Source organism: Cebus imitator, unplaced genomic scaffold (genome assembly GCF_001604975.1).
Source record: "Cebus imitator isolate Cc_AM_T3 unplaced genomic scaffold, Cebus_imitator-1.0 Scaffold204, whole genome shotgun sequence".
NCBI lineage: Eukaryota > Metazoa > Chordata > Mammalia > Primates > Cebidae > Cebus > Cebus imitator.
Window position 1 is genome coordinate 3,101,997 of NW_016107519.1, and position 16,472 is coordinate 3,118,468.

General features: G+C 43.1%; 1 protein-coding gene across 6 annotated transcripts in view; it reads right to left on the reverse strand.

The window, feature by feature from the left end:
- The window catches only part of ZMYM2 (zinc finger MYM-type containing 2), a 126,411-nt gene extending 118,097 nt beyond the window's left edge, over positions 1–8,314 (reverse strand). For 2 of the 6 annotated variants that reach the window (XM_037745594.1, XM_037745596.1), the window contains exon 1: positions 5,357–5,425. The gene's annotated coding sequence lies outside the window, so the exon portion shown is untranslated. Of the gene's footprint in view, positions 1–5,356; positions 5,426–6,416; positions 6,707–7,884 lie in introns of those variants that run through there. The other 4 variants (XM_037745595.1, XM_017548206.2, XM_017548207.2 and 1 more) reach the window with 4 other exon arrangements.
- Positions 8,315–16,472: the final 8,158 nt, after the last annotated feature.

A 16,472-nucleotide genomic window follows, 5' to 3' on the forward strand; every position in this document is an offset into this window, starting at 1 on the left:
TCTGCCTCCAAAAAAAAAAAAAATCAGATACCATATCAGTGCCAGAAATAATTAAAATAGTTATAATAAAATATGACAAGCCTGGAACGAAAAAAAGCACAACTCTAAACAGGAGGAGGATAAAATAAAATTTTCACTTAACTTATATTTTCACTTCCATTCAAACCTTTCCTTAGTTCTACAGAACTAGAAACACAATTCACTAAGTCTAGATGAAATCCTCTTCCAAGCAAGAAATCAAAGAAACTGCTGGCCCATAATTAACAGAACACATTTTTTATGACTAATATATAACAGGTGCTATAATATCCAATTTGTTGAATCGGTACCCTGATTATTACCCTGAACATTCTGTCTAGCCCAGACTGATATTCCAAGAAACACTATACTTGCTAGGCAAGACATACCTCTCTGAAACGAATGATTATAAAACTGTGCCGGTATTAGAAGAAAAAGTCATTTTTTAATGTTAAATAACAAAACCCAAAACTTTAGTTGTCAATTCTTACACCGTTAAGTCCAGAGAAGGTATCTAGGTGACTACAGCAGAGTAATATACACATTCATTGCTGTAAAGTAAAAAGAATGTGTCTCACTGTATTATAGACACATCTTATAAACATTATTCTGTCTGCAACTTCTGTGCATCCCAATTTTACTTAAAATAGCTATGTAAGTTATTTTTCTTATCCAATCTAAATGTATGATTAGAGAGAAATAAGTTTAATCCAAGAGGTTTTTGTTGTTGTTGTTTGTTTTTTGAGACAGTCTCTGTCACCCAGGCTGGAGTGCAATGGTGCGACCTTGGCTCAATGCAACCTCTGCCTCCCAGTTTCAAGTGATCTCCTATCTCAGCTTCCCCAGTAGCTGGGATTACAGGTGCCCGCCACCATGCCTGGCTAATTGCCTGCCACCATGCCTGTATTTTTAGTAGAAACAGAGTTTCACCATGTTGGCCAGGCTGGTCTCAAACTCCTGACCTCAGGTGACTCCCCCCCTCTCCGTAGTCTCCCAAACCTGGGATTACAGGTGTGAGCCACTGAGCCCGGCCAACCAGTTTACTCTTATGTCATTTATTGAAAATAGCAAACATGAATACTTACAGAACAGTAATCAAATCAGTAAAAATAAAACAGCTATACCCTTCTTCCAAATTAAAGACCATTAATTTTTCTTAAAATGTATTACTTCCAATTTTCAATGGGCTATTATAAAGTTAAAAACAAAACAGTATTAAGTACTAAGAACAAATCCCAAAGTCATGCTAATCAAGTGATTTTGCTAACCTCTCTGCACATCAATTTTTAAACTCTAAATAGATTTTCAATTGTTTTAAAAAATTCATTCTGTAGTTCCACAGAATTGCTTCAAATATCATGTAAAGCTTGACACCAAAAAATTAATATATCTTTTTTTTTTTAAGACAAAGTTTTTTTGAGCTTCTGTCTCCCAGGCTAGAGTGCAATGGCACAATCTTGGCTCACTACAACCTCCGTCTCCCAAGTTCAAGCAATTCTCCTGTCTTAGCCTCCTGAGTAGCTGGGATTACAGGTGCCCACCAGCACACCCAGCTAATTTTTGTATTTTTTTTTTTTAATAGAGACAGGGTTTCACCACGTTGACCTGGCTAATCTCGAACTTCTGACCTCAGGTGATCCACCCGCCTCAACCTCCCAAAGTGCTGGGATTACAGGCTCTGCGCCCCACCTTAATGTATCTTAAAATATGCACAAAACAACAGATATGTTCAAATGTGTTATAATCCAAATTTTAACACATTTTAAAATGACCAACTCATCTTGTTGCCAAGCATTTGGTGATGACCATAAAGATACTTTTCATATCTCTATTTTAGTAAGAGAAATCTAAGACTACTAAGTGACTTATTTAAAAAACCAGGTTGCAAAATAAAAATGTGCAACTCCAACTACATAAAACAAAAATTTCATGCTGGTATACAACCAAAATAAAATATGAAAATAAGCTGCAACTGCTACTCAGATCGCTGCACTCAAATTCATGGATTTATCCAACAGCAATTTTTCTCAGTGACAACTTTTTAAGTCTTACATATTGGAGATCTGCGTAAGAACTTTTTGATCTGAATACTTCAAAAGTCCTGTTCAGTTCTATGCTTTGACAGGAATATAAGAAAATTAACCAACTGAAATGTTTTAAAGGAAGAAAATGCAGGGAGTCAAAACAATATATTTCTTGCTAAACTTGAAATGTGCTATATAAAATACTATTTGCGAATCCAATGAGAGAAAACACTTGAGTTTGGGCTCTCCTTGCATTCTCTAAAAAAAATCACATGCAGGCAGGGCACAGGTGGCTCACTGCTATAATCCCAGCACTTTGAGAGACTGGGGCGGGTGGATCACCAGAGGCCAGGAGTTCAAGACCAGCATGGCCAACATGGTGACACCTCCCCTCTACTAAAAATCCCCATCTTCACCAAAACTACAAAATTAGCCGGGTGTGGTAGCACATGCCTGTAGTCCTAGCTACTTGGGAGGCTGAGGCAGGAGAATTGCTTGAACCCGGGAGGCAGAGGCTGCAGTGAGCCAAGTTTGTGCCACTGCACGCCAGCCTGGGCGACGGAGACTCCATCTCAAAAAAAAAAAACAACAAACAAAAAAAAGAGGCCGGGTGCAGTGGCTCATGCCTGTAATCCCAGCACTTTGGGAGGCCAAAGCAGGTGAACCATTTGAGGCCAGGAGTTTGAGACCAGCCTGACCAACATGATGAAACCCTGTTTCTACTAAAAATACAAAATTAGCCAGGCGTGGTGGCGCACACCTGTAATCCCAGTTGCTGGAGAGGCTGAGGCAGGAGAATCACTTGAACCCAGGAGGCAGAGGTTGCAGTGAGCCAAGATCACACCATTGCACTCCAGCCTGTGCAACAAGTGCAAAACTCCATCTCAAAAAAAAAAAAAAAAAAACACGCAATTTGAATAGCCCAAAGTCTTCTTATAATAAATGGCATTTATTATAAGATATATAAATAATATTGCCAAATTGGATGGAGACATATTAATGCTAGAGACAGAAAATATAAAATATTACATTTCTAATTATACTACACCTTTTGACACTAAAGAGTTTCAGCATTTCATATCTATTCTTCCCATCACACTAATACCAGAGCATCTGACTGAAGGTAAAGATTCACTTTGTCTCAAATGCATTAAGTTTGTATACCTGTGTACCTCAAACAAGGGCAAAATACAATAAAACTAAAAAATGAACACTGTTGTTCAAAGATAATCTCTGTATCCACACAGAAGTTAAAAATGTTCATATGTTAGTGTATGTGTCATACCTGAGTGATTCAGGGCTGTCTCACCACATGAGATACAAAAGCCCAGTCCACAGAAAAGTAGGAACCACTTTATATCTTTCTTCCAACTGTTTAAAAGGATAGGTGAGACGGAATATATAGGATGCAGTAAAGGAAGATGTCATAAATATGCAAAGTATTTTTAACTGTCAAAATACTTTGTAAACAGATGTAAAAGCACTTACATATGTTCCCAGTGTAAAATAAAAGTACTTATTTAGTCAAAGCCAATTAAAAATTATCAGGTTATCTTCATCTTACTGTCTAGCACGTAACAGCATCACTAGTTGATGTTTTTAAGTAAAGAAATGTTCAATCCTAACCTAAATCATTAAGCAAAACAAGAACCACATTCTGGTATTACATAAAAGAAGCATTGCTTTCCATTAGTATACATATGTTGCCATTACAGAAAAGTACTGATTTTACATTTTTTACATTCCTCTTCTCCAAATATCTGCTAAACATAACCAATTATCAAGCTTCCCCTATCAACATAACTAAGAACAAAGAAAACAATCCTAGACAGGCAAATCTTTAGTGAAAATATGTGGTGATAAGCATCATCCATTTATTTGAAAGATCTAATCCTTGATTCATTGTATTTGAATGATCTAATTCCTGAGACGAATTTCAAACTCATTAGAGAAGTTACATTCATTCAAGTTAGCAATATCTAGAAAACAATTACAGACTGTAAATTGTACAGACACATTGAAAAAGAGGCTATGTTAATTCTGATCTGTTGGTTTTGAAACAAGGCGATATAAAAATCTAATTGATAACTGTGGTTATCAACATCACTGGGTTTTCGTTGACACATATTAAAAATTAGTGTGGACATGTATTGATAATTTTAGAACGTGAATGATGGGTACATGGAGGTTCAGTACACTATTCTTACTTGTAAAATTTAAAGTTTCCATGATAAACTTAAAAAAAACCACACACATTCTGGAATTGGGTTAGCATACAATAAGAGCTCAATACACGCTATCTGTATTGCCCTGTGGGCAACCTGCTAAGATTAAAGGAAAGTGACCTGGACTGTCCCTAGAATGATGTATATTTAACACAAGTTACTATTCCCGGTTCATCCTTCACAATGTATATTCAGCAAATTCTTAACTATTTTTTGAACCATGTGGATTGAATACTTAAGCAAAAATAACTCACCTCTGACTCTGACAGAGATCTACAAGTGACAGTATCAATTGTCAATGGACTTCACTGATATTTTAGTTTCAACTGCCTGAAGGAAAATATGATTGACTATCTTCATCTTCCTCTCTAGTACTTTACATGGTTGCCTTAAAACCAACAAATTAAATGATAATTCTCAGGTTAACACATTCAAAAATGATCGTTAAGTGAAAGACGGTCAACATGGAAGATGGAGAACCAAAAAAGTTACCAGATCAGTACACTGGTCTGATCAGCATACTACTTGGAGAACAAGACAGTACAAGAGGAGTGGACTCCATCCCTTCCCTAAGCAAAGCCATGAAAAAATCTAGCAACTTATGAGCCTTAAACGTCAAAATTTGTGTTTCCAACAGACATAAACAAAAATATAAATGGTTATTTCTATGTTTCCAATCCCTTCAATCAATTAGCCATCGTTTAAGGAAGAAAAAATGTTAAGGTTGCATGCATAGCATTCAACAAGAAATAACTTTAATTCCCATTTTGGAACTCTAGAGGGCACCAGAAATATGCCCTCCTTCGCACCACCCCTCCTCCCCGGTAACGTGAGCAGCTGCAGAAGCCCGTCGTCTGGTTGCTGAGGTTGGTATTGCAGCAGCAGGAGCGATGTCTGCAGCGGTGGAAACAGCAGCGCCCACTCCCAGCTGCCTCACCAGCCATTACCCAGGCTTCGTCTTGGGGGCAGCTGCCACCCAAGGGAAAGCTCCTCCCCCTCAAAACAACGGGGAGGGCCAGGTCCCATGGCTGAACCCCTACAATCTGACAATGTCCTCTATTAGCAACAAATTAGGGGCAAAAGACTCACAATGGGGGTGTTTTCCTCCTCACTTTCTGCCAAGGATGCACCAGACAGGGTTGAAGGCGATTCTTGGTCCTGGGATAGGAGGAAAAATGAAAAACGTATCAAGAACACAGAACCTGGTGGGAGAACCCAACCCTTTCTGCCAGAAGGAGGCAGAGGAGGGAATAAGAGGTCAAGGAGGTTCGGTCCTTCTATTATTACCCCCACCATGCGCACAACAGCCCCCTCCTGCGTAAGTGGGGCAAAACGGCGCAAAATATGTATCTGGGGCCAAAACCCTTGTGAAAGGCAAAATCTGGAAGGGAGAGGGGCCTGAGGACACCGAGCCTGCTCCTGGAAGGGAGGGGGGAAGGGAAAACGTTGCCTCGACGCCAGTAAGGGATTTGTATTCCCTCCTAAATTTGCCCACCCAGCGTCATCCCCGTCACTCCAAGTACCAATTCAGAGGTAAAGGGCGGCTCACGTCACCGCTGGGCTGATATTGCCCACATTTGCCCCAAGCAGTTGCCCTGGGCCCGAGGTTTGCCCCCCCCTGCAGTCGGCGACCGGCAGCGCTGCCTCCCCGTCCGCCATTAGAGACCCAGCCAAACAATACGTGCGGAGCAAGAGCCGCGCAGCGCAGCGCCGAGGAAAAGAAGAGCGAAGGAGGGGACCCGGCAGGGCAGAGGCAGCTGCTCTCGCCCCGAAAAACTTGGGGACCTCGGCTCTGGCGGGCTGGGTGGCAGTACGGCCCCGAGAGCGCAGACCCGGCCGGGGCGCCCCTCCCCCGCCCCCCGCAGGAGAGAAAGGAAAATACCCCGCGACCTCCCCGGGCGGCCGGCACCCCCACCCCGCCGGCCCCGCCGCCCCGCCAGCCCCGCGACCCCCGCCGCTGGCGGCCGCCTCACCCAGCCCTCCCGGCCTCGCCCGCACTCTCCTAGCCCCTCGGGCCGCACGCAAAGGCGCCTGTGACATGAGAACAGCCCCGAGCTGCCCCCGAGGCCCCGACGCGGCAGCGGCGACGGCGGCCGCGCCGCGGGGTATTAATCCCGGGTCGGTGGGAGGCTCTGGAGGCTGCCCTCACCCATCTCCGCCTCCCCAGTCGCCTCCGCCTCCGCCTCCTCCTCCGGAGGCTGCGCTGCTCCCAGCCACCCCCACTCTCGGCGGCCCTGGACTGGAAAGACAGCGGGGATAAGCCTCACCCGGTTCTGGCTGCGGCTCCGCGGAACGAACCTCCCCTCCCCCGGCCCACCCCCCTTCGGCAACACGCACAACTCCGCTCGGTCCAGTCCCGGCTTTAGCGCTGGTGAGGAGGAGGAGGCGGAGGAGGCGGCGGCGCGGCCGAGCCCGGGGAGGCCCCGCCCTCCGCGCGCTCGTTGGCTGGTGATGGAGGCGGGCTGGGGCGCCTCGGACACGCCCATTGGCTACCACGGCCGTCCTTCAGGACCCCCCCTCGGTGGGGTGGTCCGAAGGGCTGTCCGTCAGGCGCGGGCCACACCCCCGGCCCTGCCGTTCCACTCCCGCCTCCGCCGGCCCTCGACTCTCGGTCGCGTCCCCTCCCCGCTGGTCCCCCGCCCCCACCCATAGGGTCTGCCAGGGTCAGGAGCCCGAGATTCACTGCCCGCCGCACCGGCTTCGCTTTGGCCCCTTGGGGCCCGGGGCTCTACGGTACTTAGACAGCCCGGGAGACTCCGGCGGGGCCGCTTGCCCTCGCCCTAGCCCGGGTGCCCAGGCCGCGGCTGCGGCTCCCAACGCCTCTGCCCGAGGAGAGTCGCGGCCTCGATGCCCCAGTGCCCTCCCTGTCCAGTTCCTTGAAGGCCCCCACGAGGGGCGAGGCCGGGGAGGCGCTGGAGTGGGGCCGAGTGGGCTTTCGGGGCCGCGGGCGAAGTGGAACCCTGAGCGCGCTGGGGGCAGTGGAGGCCCTTCCACTCTCGCCGCGCCCCGTGGGGAATAGTCCCCCACCTCCCGCCATGGCTGCAGCAGGAGGAGACGACGTCCTCCATTTTGTCGGAACGGCTGTGGGAACTTGGGACCCCTTCAAAACCAAGCCCCGTGGGGCCGGGAAACTTGTCCCCGGGAAGCCCCGACTGGGCTCTGCCATTCGGCCAAGGGAACAGCCCCGGCTGCCGGCGCCTGCGTCCGCGGGGCAGTAGGGGACGGGCGCGACGGTGGAGAGACCCAGACAACGCTCCCCGCCTCCATCAACCAAGATGGAGGGAGCTGCGGGCTCCCCTGGAGCTGGGCTCCCGCGGGTTGGAGGGGCCGGGGCCCGCCCTGGGGCGTCCCTGGGCGCCGCCGTCCTGCGCTCCGCAGCCTAGGGCGCTGGCCCTGCCCAGGCCTCTCCACCGCCTGCCACCGTCTCCTGGTCCTCAACGGTTGATGGAGACTCCATGGAGACTCCCTTCACAGCCCGCTCCATCGCGGGGCGCACCCGCTGCGGCCCCCGGGGGCAGCGGAGTCAGGGAAAGACGGCTCTGGGCGCTCGGGGAGGGCGGGTCCCAAAGGCCTCCTCCACGAGGGGGTCTTCTCTTTTGTTCCTCGTCTACACCTACGTCTTCGGCGGACGTCATGGTGCTGAACCATTTCCAAGACCACGTAAAGATGGAAGCGATGCCGCTTTCGTCTCGCCCTGGCGGTTCTTAGTGGGATTACAACTGATGTTGGTTATTTTCCCACCCAAATGGATGGGCGACTTCTCAATTTCATGATTATCTGACACCATTGCCTATTAATAAACAGGCAATGGTGATATATGATAAAACAGCTTCAAGTTCAACACGGTGTTGATGAACATGAAGTTTTTAGAGAAGTTAATCATCCATGAAAGCCTGACTAATAGACACAACTTACAGAGGATAATCTAGTAGAAGTTGAGATTCATCAGTAAAAACTAAGTAGGCTTTCCACCTTGGTCTAAATACTGTGAATATCCGGTTCTTTTTTATTGAAAAATATTCACAAAATGTACATGAACCAGCTTTTCAAAAAGTATCACTGATTTTTAGGAAACTTTCATAACTAAAATTGTTGAATGTTGAATACACTAAAATGTAAGATTTTATATTACACAGTATTGTTTTCGATTGAAAAACTATCACAACATAATCAACAAAAACAGTCACTATGATCAAAACAGAAATATTCTCTACTACCAAATTATAATAATTCAGTGAAAACTTACACCATACCTTTTCTGCTGCCAGATCCTATTGCAGTAGCTTCAGCTCATTGAGTTTATATTTAGAAGAGTAAAGTAGACTTACTTCCGAATAAGCTCTGTGATAAACGATAGATTGGGTTGCTATGCAGTGTTCAATTGGAGCTGTATGCTGCTACTAATTTCCTAGCATGATTGCTGTTTTATATAACTAATAAGCAACAGTGCTAAATATAGTATTTATTATTCGCTTTTTAAAAAAATTCATTCAGGTACATTTGTCCGTGAAACTGTTCACTGGTTTGCTGCTCTGATATCAGGGAGAATTTTAGTTGAGAATTTCGAACTGGGGAAAAAAGTCTTTGTCATAATTTTAAAAGCAGACTTAATTTTATATAAAAGTAATTTTAAAAATCAGTGTTTGAATGTTCTTAACAGCATTATCCATAATTTCCAACATCCCAAAAATGTCCGTCAACTGATAAATGGATAAACAAAATGTGGTACATCCATACAATGGAATATTATTTAGAAATAAAGAGGAATGGCCGGGCGCGGTGGCTCAAGCCTGTAATCCCAGCACTGTGGGAGGCCGAGGCGGGTGGATCACGAGGTCAAGAGATCGAGACCATCCTGGTCAACATGGTGAAACCCCGTCTCTACTAAAAATACAAAAAATTAGCTGGGCATGGTGGCGCGTGCCTGTAATCCCAGCTACTCAGGAGGCTGAGGCAGGAGAATTGCCTGAACCCAGGAGGCGGAGGTTGCGGTGAGCCGAGATTGCGCCATTGCACTCCAGCCTGGGTAACAAGAGGGAAACTCCGTCTCAAAAAAAAAAAAAAAAAAAAAAAAAAAAAAAAAAAAAAAAAAAAAAAGAAATAAAGAGGAATGAAGCTCTGATACATGCTGCAACATGGACAAACCTTAAAGAGGAATGAAGCTCTGATACATGCTGCAACATGGACAAACCTTAAAGACGTTATGCTAAGTGAATAAAGAAGACTCAAAAGACCACAAAATATTTTATTTCATTTACAGGAAATGTCTAGAATAGGGAAATCTGTAGAGACAGAAAGTAGATTAGTGGTTGCCCAGAACTGGAGAGGTGGGGAGTAGGAAATGGTAGCTAAAAGTTATGAGGTTGTTTAATGGAGTGACTAAAGTGTTCTACAATTGACTGAAATGATTGCACAACTCCTAATATACTAAAAACCTCTGAACATACTTTAAATGAGTGACTTGCGTGATATGTGAATCATATCTCAATAAATCCACAACTAAAACTGCATGTACAGCTGGGCATGGTGGTGCACGACTATAATCTCAGCACTTTGGGAGGCCCAGGCAGGCGGATCACAAGGTCAGGAGATCAAGACCATCCTGGCCAACACGGTGAAACCCCATCTCTACTAAAAATACAAAAATTAGCTGGGCACGGAGGCGCATGCCTGTAGTCCCAGCTACTCCAGAGGCTGAGGCAGGAGAATAGCTTGAACCCGGAGGCAGAGGTTTCAGTGATCGGAGATTGAGCCACTGCATTCTAGACTGGCAACAGAGCAAGACTTAGTCTCAAAAAAAAAAAAAAAAGCCTGCATGTGTGTTTGTGTTGTGTGTCTGTGTGTGTGTAAAACTATTCTGTACCTGTCAAAAAGCATACAAGACATCCAAGAGGCAGCTGGAAGACATGAGCAAAAGACTCGTATTTCAAATATTTAGCCACTCAAAACCTCAGAAAGTTACCTTCTCTCTGAGCCTGTTTCCTTATTTGTAAGATAAAATAATAAAGAGTTGTTGCCCGGCGTGGTGGCTCATGCCTGTAATCCCAGCACTTTGGGAGGCCAGGGCCAGTGGATCACGAGGTCAGGAGATGGAAACCATCCTGTTTAACACGGTGAAACCCTGTCTTTACTAAAAATACAAAAAAAAATAGCCATGCATGGTGGCACTCACCTGTAGTCCCAGCTACTCAGGAGGCTGAGACAGGAGAATCACTTGAGCTCAGGAGGTGGAGGTTGCTGTGAGCTGAGATCACGCCACTGCACTCCAGCCTGGGTGACAGACAGCCTCTGTCTCAAAAAAGAAAAAAAAGTTGTTGTGAGAACCAAGTAACTTCTGTGAAAGTGATATAAAAGTGTTAGGTTTAATTGCATTTCAAAGACCAAGAGCTCAACATTAACTGAGAAGTAATATAACTGACTCTGAGCACAGCTTAAAGAGCGACTGCCCCCAACTGAATTCTGCTGTTACCCACAACTAGCTAGATGCTTTTAATTATGTTTGAGCTTCTCTAAGCCTCTGATTGGTTCACCATGTGTAAAATGTAGATAGTAATTCCCCTTTCATAGAGTTTTTTAGGGGGTGAAATGAGCATACACATGTAAAACTTACACCTTACACCTCACACCTCACCTGATAGACCTCAGTAAATTTTATTTGTTTTTATCATTCATACTTCACTCAATGAAATATTAGAAAGAAATTTATAATATTCTGTGATAACCATATTGATATCTTTACCACCAATACTATGCTACCGCATATTCCAAATAGTAATAATAATTGCAGTAAATAAAGCAAGTCGTCTTGGGGCCAGACGTGGTGGCTCATGTCTATAATCCCAGCACTTTGGGAGGCCGAGGTGGATGGATCACTTGACAACAGGAGTTTGAAACCAGCCTGGCCAACATGGTAAAAACCCATCTCTACCAAAAAATACAAAAATTAGCCAGGCAGGGTGGTGCATGTTTGTAGTCCCAGCTACTCAGGAGGCTGATTCGGGAGAATAGCTTGAACCCAGGAGGCAGAGGTGGCAGTGAGCCAAGATCATGTCACTGCACTCCAGCCTGGGCAAAAGAGTGAGACCCTGTCTCAAAAAGAAAACAAACAAACAATATTTTAACAATTGAAACACTGAAGAAAATTTTCTACAAGAGAAGGAGCAAAGACTGAAACAAATTTAATATTATTGATTGATATATAAATATAGTACTCTTGGGTAGGATGCTTCTCATAGGATTCAAAAACAAGAACTTTAAATAAAAATTGTTGGTTTTAACATGCTGACATAATTTGCTTATACTGAATGATGTCTGGTTTTATAGCAATCAAAAATCCATAATTTTGCTTCATCATTGTGGAGAAAGGGTCAAGTTCCTTAGCCCTAGGATTCATGGCTCCAGAATCCATGCTGTTAAGCACGTCATCATACAGCCTCTCCAGATAGCTTTCTCTTCATTCTTAAATTTTAACTCTTAAACATGTCACCTTAGAAAATTTTAAACATGGCTAAATAATGCATTCTATATCAGTGGCTTATAAACTTTTTTTGACCGTGACAACCGCTGGGATTTGCACTGTATATCAGCACCCAGTACAAATCCCTATTAGATACATGACTATATAACTGAAACACAGGATTCGTGGAATAATTATTTCCTTCACTGTCTTAGATGCATTTTAATATTATCCATTCAAGTATATTTAAATCTAATCTATGCGGTTTTAGTCCTTCTTTTAAAAAAAATAATAATAGTTGCAACACACCAAGTTCATTTCATGGCTTACAAACTGTGATTTTAAAAATACTACTCTGGAGAAAGCAAGTCATAGTCATGGATAAATTTAAGCTTGAAATCAGATGAAAAAACACAAGATGAGGCCAGGTGCCGGTGGCTCACACCTGTAATCTCAGCACTTTGGGAGGCCAAGGTAGGCAGATCACCTGTGGTTGGGAGTTCGAGACCAGCCTGACCAACATGGAGAAACCCCATCTCTACTAAAAATACAAAATTCGCCGGGCGTGGGGGCTCATGCCTGTAATCCCAGGTACTCGGGAGGCTGAGGCAGGAGAATCGCTTGAACCTGGGAGGTGGAGGTTGCAGTGAGCCCAGATCATGCCATTGCACTCCAGCCTGGGCAACAAGAGTGAAACTCCATCTCTCAAAAAAAAAAAAAGTGTATCCATTAAGGGTTCACCTTTTGTGCCTTAAAATGTAAGACTTTTGACTAATACATTAGCTAATTAATTTTTTTTTCTTTTTTTNAAAAAAAAAAAAATAGGAAAAAAAAAACCTCAAGATGATATCGGAAACTGAGAGTAATCTGGAATGAACTATAGATTATTATTTTTTTTTGAGATGGAGTCTTGCTCTGTCTCCAGGCTGGAGTGCAGTGGCGTAATCTCAGCTCACTGCAACCTCCACCTCATGGGTTCAAGCGATTTTCCTGCCTCAGCCTCCCAAGTATCTGGGACTACAGGACCACACCACCACACCCAGCTAATTTTTGTATTTTTAGTAGAGAAGGGATTTCACCATGTTGGCCAAAACGGTCTCCATTTCTTCACCTCATGATCCGCCTGCCTCAGCCTCCCAAAGTGCTGGGATTATAGGCATGAGCCATGGCGCCCGGCCTATAGATTGAAATTTTAAAAATAGAGCTTTAAGTTGCCATTCTTCCTAAATATAGGGAATACTTATTCTTTCCTAACAATACGTTTTACACTTTATGAAAGAGTAATGAAGTTTATTAACAATGCCTAGAAAAGTATGCAGAGGTGACGTTGATGCTGATTTCACTACTTGTTAGCTTTGTGACTGTCTTCATTCATTTAGTGCTTCTAGAACAGAATATATAAGACTGAATAATTTCTAAAATAACAGAAATTTGCTGACTCACCATTCTCGAGGGAGGGAAGGCCAATATCAACGTGCTGGCATCTGGCATGGGCCTTCTTGCTATGTCATAACATCAAGGAAAGCATCACATGTCTGAAAGGCTGAGAGAGGATGAGAGTTAGAGCAAGAGGGGACAAGCCCAGTCCTGCGATAAGGAAACCTACGTCCCTGATGACAGCATTAATCTATTCATGAGAGGTCTTCATATCTTCTTGATACCATCACAATAGCAATTACATTTCAACATGAGCTGCGGGGGGGACAAATATTCAAACCACTGTGACCCTCCACTCTCTGAGCCTCAATTTCTTCAATGAACTGAGAGAATTTTACATCCTAGACCCTTAAAGGAAAATCCCTTCTTCTTTCCTTATAATCTTCTCATCCTTTGGGATCCCAATGCCTCCAAGCAATCCCATCTCATTTTTCCAGTTTATCGTAAATATTCCTTTCCTCTGAGTTCCTGTGCCTTTATTATTGAGTAATAAAAAAATGTTTGCCGTTATATTCTTAACAAAGATTGCCCTTCACTCTTTCTAGCCAGTTCACACTGGAATAAGTGTCCCATCGTGCTTCTTCTTTTTCTAAAAAATTAGATGTATTTATTTTAATTGATGAAATTTGAATGTATTTACTGCATACAACATGATGTTTCGAAATATACATTGCGCAATGACTAAATAATATAGGCATAACCTCACATACTTATGATTTTTTGTGGTAGGAATACTTAAAATCTACTCTCAGCTATTTTTAAGAATACAATATACTGTTAGTGATTTTTTTTTTTTTTTCTGAGATGGAGTCTTGCCCCCTCACCCAGGCTGGAGTGCAATGGCACGATCTCGGTTCACTACAACCTCCACCTCCCGGATTCAAGCGATTCTCCTGCCTCAGCCTGCTTAGTACCTGGGATTATAGGGGCTCATCACCATGCCTAGCTAATTTTTTTGTATCTTCAGTAGATACGGGGTTTCGCCATGCTGGCCAGGCTGGTCTCAAACTCCTGACCTCGTGATCTGCCTGCCTCAGCCTCCCAAAGTGCTGGGATTACAGACTTGGGCCACTGCGCCCACCTCTGTTATTGATTTTAATCACCATGTTGCACAATATGGTGAACATTCTCTTGAACTTCTATCAAACTAAAATTTATATCTTTTGACCCATATCCTCTAAATTCCACCAAACCCCCATGCCACCACCCCAGCCCCTTGGTAATCACCATTCTACTCTCTGCTTCTACGAGTTCAACTTTTTTAAGATTCCACATGTGAAATTAGGTGGTTTTTGTCTTTCTGTGCCTGGCTTATTTCACTTAACAATATCCTCCAGGTTCATCCATGTTGTCACAAACAACAGGATTTCCTTCTTTTTAAGGCTGAATAGTATTCCATTGTGTATATATAGCACATTTTCTTTATCCTTTCATCTGTTGATGGACACTTATATTGATTTCACATCTGGCTATTATAAATAATACTGCAATGAACATGAGAGTATAAGTACCAAGGTACTGATTTCATTTCCTTTGAATATATACTCACTAGCAGGATTACTAGAATACATGGTAGTCTGTTTTTTTATTTTTTATTTATTGAGAAACCATCATACTGTTTTCCATTATGGCTGTATTAATTTACATTCCCAGCAACAGTGTGCAAGGGTTCCCTTTCTTCCACATGATTGCTAGCATATGTATTATTTTGTCTGCCTATTTTACTTTATTTTGGAGATGGAGTCCAGCTCTGTCACCCAGGCTGGAGTGCAATGGCCTCATCTCAGCTAACTGCAACATTCACCTCCAAGGTTCAAGCAATCCTCCCGCCTCAGGCTACCAAGTAGCTGGAATTACAGGTGCACACCATGACGCCCATCTCATTTTATTTTTATTTTCTTTTTTTTTTTTTTAGTGGAGATGTAGCTTCATTGTGTTGACCAGGCTGGTCTCAAACTCCTGACTTCAACTAATCTGCCCGCCTTGACCTCCCAAAGTACTGGGATCACAGGAGTAAGCCACCACTTCCGGTCCCTTTGCCTGTTTTTTTTCTTTTTTTTTTTTTTAATTTTTATTCTTTTGCCCATTTTTAAATCGGGTTGTTTTCTTGCTATTGAGTTATTTGAGTTCCTTATCTATTGTGGATATCAATCTCTTATCAGACATATGGTTTGTAAATATATTCTCCCATTTCGTAGGTTGTCTCTTCACTCTGTTGATTGTTTCCTTTACTGTACAGAAGCTTTGTAATGTATCTCATTTGTCTGTTTTTGCTACTGCTGCCTGTGCTTTCTTGTTATTCATTTTATCTCCCAGGCAGCACAGCCCACCAAGTTCCATTAAGCTTTAGAGCGTGGGTGTCCATCTTCCCTGGCCCACATTGAAAGAATTATTGTCTTGGGACACACATAAAATACGCTAACAATAACTTAGGAGCTGAAATAAATACACTTTTAAATAACAAAAAAAAATCTTATGATGTTTTAAGAAAGTTTACGAATTTGTGTTGGAACAAATGCATTGAAAGCCATCCTGGGCTACATGCCGCCTGCTGGCCACTGGTTGGACAAGCTTGCTTTAGAGGTACTCATTGCAATACAGAAGCAAATTTTGAAGGGTAAGATTAGATTATTTCTGAGATCCTTTCCAGAAATAAATTCTGTGATTTTATGAAATAATAAACTGAAAGGGCTCCTTATATTGTCAACTGTTATTTATTGAATTTCTACACTGGGCAATGTCAAAACTGAAACTTTAGACAAATTAAATTTAACAATTTAATTTTGAGCAAAGAATTATTTGCTAATTGGGCAGGACCCAGAACCGAAATAGGTTCAGAGTGACTGACTACGAAGCTGCTACCTGGTCAGAGAGGATTATGGGTAGAAAGAATACACCTTGGCGTTTGCCTTATTTGAACGTGGTTTGAACAGTTGGCCGCATGTGATTGGCCGAAACTCCCTGATTTGTACAAGAATAGGTTACAGTCTGTTTACGTATCCAGCTGAATTGCAGTTCACTGTGTAAGGGGACACTTTTAGGCCAAACTTAAAATATGTAAGCAGGTGTCTTTAGGCTAAACTTAATTTACCAGTAGGTATTCACTAAGAGATTAAAATCTAAAATTAAGCAGGTCTGAAAGTTTTGAATCATAGCATTCTTATGTTTTAAAATACTTTTTCCTACTTCTAAAGGTAATAAATACAAAATGATTTTTAATTTTTAAAAAATATTTATTTATTTATTTATTTATTTCAGCTTCCCAAGTAGCCAAGACCACAGGCACATGCCACCATCCATACCCAGTTAAAT